Genomic DNA, 5,689 nt, shown 5'->3' with positions numbered 1-5,689 from the left:
TCTCCATCGAAACTTGGGTATTTCTGGCTAACCTTCCGGCGTCATCCATGGAAGATGCAACGTTGAAGGTTCTGAGAGGTGTCCAATCCCTTGACAAAGGAGATCTCATCAAAGCACCTTTCACTATGAAGTTCCTTGACAACAAGAAATGTGGCTCAAATACAAGTTTGTATGTACAAACAAAAGGTTTGATGGAATTTGCCAAAAGCAATTCCAAATACTATACGAAATCTATCTGGAACATCTACAGGCCGTATGTCAAATGCACCTGTCAGTTTCTGGACCCAAAGGCCCCCTGTGAATCTAGTATTATATGGTTCGACCATGCAATATGGTATGCTCTTAATAATCTGGACCTTCTGTTTCCAGATACCCCTGCGGCTCATTACCTGTCCCTGTTTTGTTCTTGGTTGGGAAGCCAAGCCAAAGAGGCTGTACTTGCCCAAATGGACTTCATTCAATTTCAAATTTTGATGCTAGCTCTTTTGAAAGAACTGGATGCTGCTGAAAAGCCTGGGGTATTGCTGACAACATACGGTAATCATCTCGGAATTAAAACACTCCTAGGGTTGCTAAAACCCAACACTGATATTGGAGACTCACCCAACCTCAAAAGGCCTAACTCGCTCATTTGCCCTACCTCCTCCTACACCTCTTTTTCAACCCCAGCCGCATCTTAACTGATTCCTATGGAAGGAGAGGGAAGGCAAGAAGTGTTATTAGAGGGAGAGGAAGAGGATATCCAGTTAAACACCTTTTGGATTTATGATTTTGCAGGTACTCTGTAACAGTGTGGGTGGACGGCATCTTGCTGCAAATGAAGAAAGCATGGATGGATTTCATAAATTATCAAGGTTTCATAAAGTGTGTAAAATTTATTTGTTTACTGATAACAGGGTCTACCAAGATATAGGTTGACTGTTCAAAGGAGTACCACTGTTGATCCAATCAAGAGAGCACAGATCTAAAAAAAGCTTAAGGTACCTAGGGCTGAATATATAGCAGCATTTGCGGCAAAGAACAGGGCATGGTCGAGGCAGAGAGCATATCTTAATCGAACCTGTAAGAATAAGGAGATAAATTATAAAGATACTTAAAAGAAAATCATTGGCAGTTTGTAAACTGATGAAGTTCAGTATGAAGATGTAGCTGAATACCAAAGTCTTATTTAAGTTCGTTCATTTTTTTAAATAAAGTTTATTTGCAAAAAAAAAGTTGAAACTTTGTGACATGGATAACAACTAGGATGCCCATACATCACCTGCATACAAAGCCAATGCTAACAGAATGTTATGTTGTTCTATGAGTGCAGTGAGGGCTACTCTCTTTGATTCAGCTTTTTGGTTGCTTTATTGTTGGGAGGAATGGCTGCTGGTTCGCAGTTTGTAAAAAAAATTCTACATTCATATGGTGAGTTGTACCAAATTGATAAGATTTATTTATACAAAATCATGCTGTCTAAAGTTTGTTTTGTATAATAAACCTTGTATTTATCTGGGTACCTTGGTCTTTGAACATATGTATGTTCGTTTGTGGGTAATATAAGTAGATAAGTAAAACACACACACACACACACACACACACACATAGTTCTTCATGATGTCAGGGGATATGTGTTCGAAACGTGAGCCGAGAAGGCACCGAGCCTCTGGCTGTGAGAGGTGTGAGTGAGAATAAGAAAAACAGATGCATATGGCTCTGCAATCACCGTAAACTTCAATTAATCGATTCAAGCTCTGAGTACATTTTAATTGGTAGCCAAGGCGGGCTGTTAGCAGCACTGTCACTTGGATCATCCAATAACTAGGAGTTTAAGCTCTTGTTTTACAGGATTAACCGGGCCTTTAATAACACCGGGACTTAGCAAGATGATTAATCAATCTTCAAGATGATGACGGTGATGGAAATTCTCTCCTGTCGCTTTATCTGCTTCAACTACCTTCAAGATCTCTCTGCATTGCTCTCGTTCCTTTGATTGTCCTCATAAACCTTCTCTAAAAGCCTTCCTTAGCCTGCTCTTACGCTCCTTCCATTGCTTCAATTACCAACAATAAGCTTCAAATTTCTCTTTCGATCTACCCTTAAGTTGTCAAGAGCTCTCAAAAGCTCTACACAATTTCTCCTTTTGTTTGCCTTCAATTGCCCTTTTTAGCACATGTCCTGCCATTCCTTGAGCTTTACACCCTTACTTAGCCAAGAGAAAGATAGCTACATGCTTACAATCCGAGAGAGAGAGAGCACCTCCCCTTGCCTTGCTTTGCTTACTCTCAAGGGAGAGAGAGTTCCCTCTTCCATATGCTTGACTTATGCTCGACGAGAGAGAGAGAGAGAGAGAGAGAGAGAGAGAGAGAGAGAGAGAGAGAGAGAGAGAGAGAGAGAGAGAGAGAGAGAGAGAGAGAGAGAGAGAGAGAGAGAGACACTTCCTGCTTGCTCATCTAAGAGAGAGAGAGAGAGAGAGAGAGAGAGTTTCTTCCTTCTCCACCTTCCTCTTCTTCGAATACCCTCTCCTCCCCTTTGTAACCCCTTTTTTATCACCCTATTTTGCCTCAGCCCATTAGTCATGGTGTCGTGTTGATGTGGCACGTGAATAGGGCCTAATGCTGTGGAAGTCTGCGGATTTGGAGCAGCTCAAAAATTGTCGGGAGCAGGGCTGAAAATGGGCGCTAGGGGCTGCCTATCAACTTTGCCTTCTTCCTCAACTTCATTTGAGGCCCTCCATCACTGCTACGTCTTGCTCTTCTTCCCCCTTCGTTGCTCGTTGCCTCTGCCCTCTTTTTTTTTCCTCCCTTTTCCACTAAAAACCCTTTTGGGACCCTCATTGGGCGCCCATTGAGCCTATTCCCTTGTGCGGCCATAGCCCTTGTAGTGGCACGACATTTGGCTACATGTTGACCAAGGCAATGATAGGCACGTCGTGTGGGACACCACTTTTGTATACATATTGGCCAAGGAATATTCTATTTCAAGCAGCCCTTAACCGGTATTATCTTTGTATATTTTATTGCTCATATTAGATTCTTCAATAGTGCCATACGCCTTCAAGATGCAAGTATAAGTAATTGCATTTGAAGAAACGCCTTCCCTTGCATTTAGTTAACAACCCAGAGCTTCTTTGCCACAATCGTGTTGGGCATTCCCCGCAACCAATGATCTCCAGGAGACGACATTTTTGAAATGATTCTAATCAAAAACCTTATGTGCTTCCGTACAGGCACCACATTTAACATATTTAACTTCCAAAGCATGTGTCTCTCCATTAGCCATCTGGCATACAACTCAACTAAAGCACTACCAATCACGACATTGTTTTTCAACATTCCCTGGTTGAAGCTAAAAATTTCCCAGATGGCACACCAACCGAGTCGACCAGACTGGTACGGAACTAGCCCTCGGTGAAACTTAATCTGGTGATATCTTGGTAACCATAACTCCGATCGCTGATCTGAAAAATCCTAACGTGCTCCACAAAGTGAGCACTTTAGGCCCATACATTCATTTCATTTTTGTCCCCTCAAATGTAGTTGCCCAATCCGGTATGGATCTGCATCAACTTAAACTTCAAACTGCCATAACTTCTTCACCGTAGCTCCAATCGACGAGCCGTAAAGATAGACCAGTAGAGCACTTCAAGCATTTCAATTGTAGATCATAAACTCCCATCTATTCTCACTTTAAGTATACTCTTTTTTTAGCATCATTAAGGCATTTGTTCGCCTTTTAAAGCCGCATTTGCATCATCAGACTCATGTAATTGGTAAACATATGGAAAACAGTATAAGGCTTATACCCAAAGCTTAAACATTAGGTAGTTGACCATTAGAAATCTTTGTATCTGCCGTATCTCCAAAGCATTCAAGTATTGAAAACATGTTTAGTGAACCCCGCCAGACTCAAGTGCTCCAGTTAATGATGCACACGGCTTGACCATCAAGCTCGCTTCAGGGAACACTGTCAAGCTCAAGTATGTGTTACTCTGTCTGCACACGGAATGGATGTCAAAGTTCTTTACTTCAAGTTCTTGTAGCAGAACCAACTCAAAAGATGTAAAGATACTTCATGAATTGTCCAAAGAAGTCAACTAGAAGCCAACCATGTAATCCACAAATCTTCATGAAAACCACCTAGATCATATGGCATATAAGTCAATTGCCCCGGACCATGCATATATCTGTCACCTGTTGGGGTAAAGGCGCTTCGCCTTTTGCCCACGCGAATGTCCAGTATCCATGTCCAATGTCCGACCACCCGCCCACGTGTGTACATACCCTTATCCTTCATTACATATCAGAATAAGAAGCAGCCTCACAAGACTAAAGATGAGGAGTCCTCATGAGATACGTTCTCCTGAACAAACCCTTCAGGATGCTGCATGTAAACATCCTCATTTAGATCCCTGTGAAGAAATGTTGTCTTCACATTCATTTGGACCAGTTCCATGTCCTCAATCGCTACAAGACCAAGTACGGTTCTAAGCTTTGTCATCTTGACTACAGGCGAGAAGATTTCATCAAAATCAGATCCCATCTACTGTTTGAACCCTGTGGCTACAAGACTAGCCTTGTACTTCGGATTTGGATCACACCTGAGGTAAACTTCTTCTTGTAAACCCATTTGCAAGGTAAAGCTTTTGCATCATTTGGCAGTTCTACCAAGTCCCAAGTATCATTAGCCAGAATTGAGTTATACTCAAATTCCATAGTCTGCTCCTGCTGCACCACATCATCCATCAACATGGCTTCTTGGTAGCAGCTTGACTCACCACAATCGATCAACATGATGTAATCAAGACGTGGCTCAAAACGCGCAGGTGTATGAGAGACTCTAGTAGACCGTCTCACTCCTTGACAATTTCTATCACTGGTATTAGAGCATAAGACATGCGCATCAACCACTAACTGTGCATAAAAAGTCAAAAGTTGAACCAAGACTGCCTACACGGCGTCAAATGCACCTAGCCCTCTCTATACATGTCCTATGGCACGACCACAAAAAGGGGTACTCCAGCAACCTGTATCACCGAAAGGATCTCAACATTCAAGAATCCCTCAGCTCAAGAAAACCTCACGCTATCGATCCTCACAAAAGGTTATGCAGACAAGAAACCAGCACAGTCTCAAAAAGGGCCTCCGAACCGAGTCTCAAAAATGGTCGGGACTGCCAAAAACAAGCTGAATTGGCTCCACAAAAGGTACATATGTCAGTTTCCGCAACTCAACGTACATCCACTATCAACAATAATGCACCCAAAGCTAGTATGTAAGCTCAAAAAGGAACTTTATGGCTTAGATCAAGGTTTGTGCTTGCCGATTTTGCGTCCGTGCGTGCGCACTTTCAAAAGTGCAAACAAGTTTCCGATTTTGGCATCGACAAATTTAGTGTTCTGAGAGCGTTTCTAGCAGGTGTCCTGCGATTTTACCCCCCTTTTGAAGATGTTCGTGCAGTCAAAAGCTTCATTCGAGCTACGCTTCAGGAGTTGTATTTATCAACTCCACTTTTTCTACAGGTACAGGTACATGTGCATGTTGTTCAGAGACTATTTTGGGATTGTATATAGCCGTTTTATGGCTATTATGTGCTATTGAGACGATGTTTATGGGCTCGTTAGGATCACTTTTCGGCATCGACATTGTCTAGGGTTTTTCAGACATCCATTTCCTCATAGGTTCTTGAATACATACAGGACATCCAG

The sequence above is a fragment of the Adiantum capillus-veneris genome, chromosome 3 (genome assembly GCF_014529385.1).
Source record: "Adiantum capillus-veneris isolate H3 chromosome 3, ASM1452938v2, whole genome shotgun sequence".
Lineage (NCBI taxonomy): Eukaryota > Viridiplantae > Streptophyta > Polypodiopsida > Polypodiales > Pteridaceae > Adiantum > Adiantum capillus-veneris.
Note: the sequence above shows the minus strand (reverse complement) of the source record.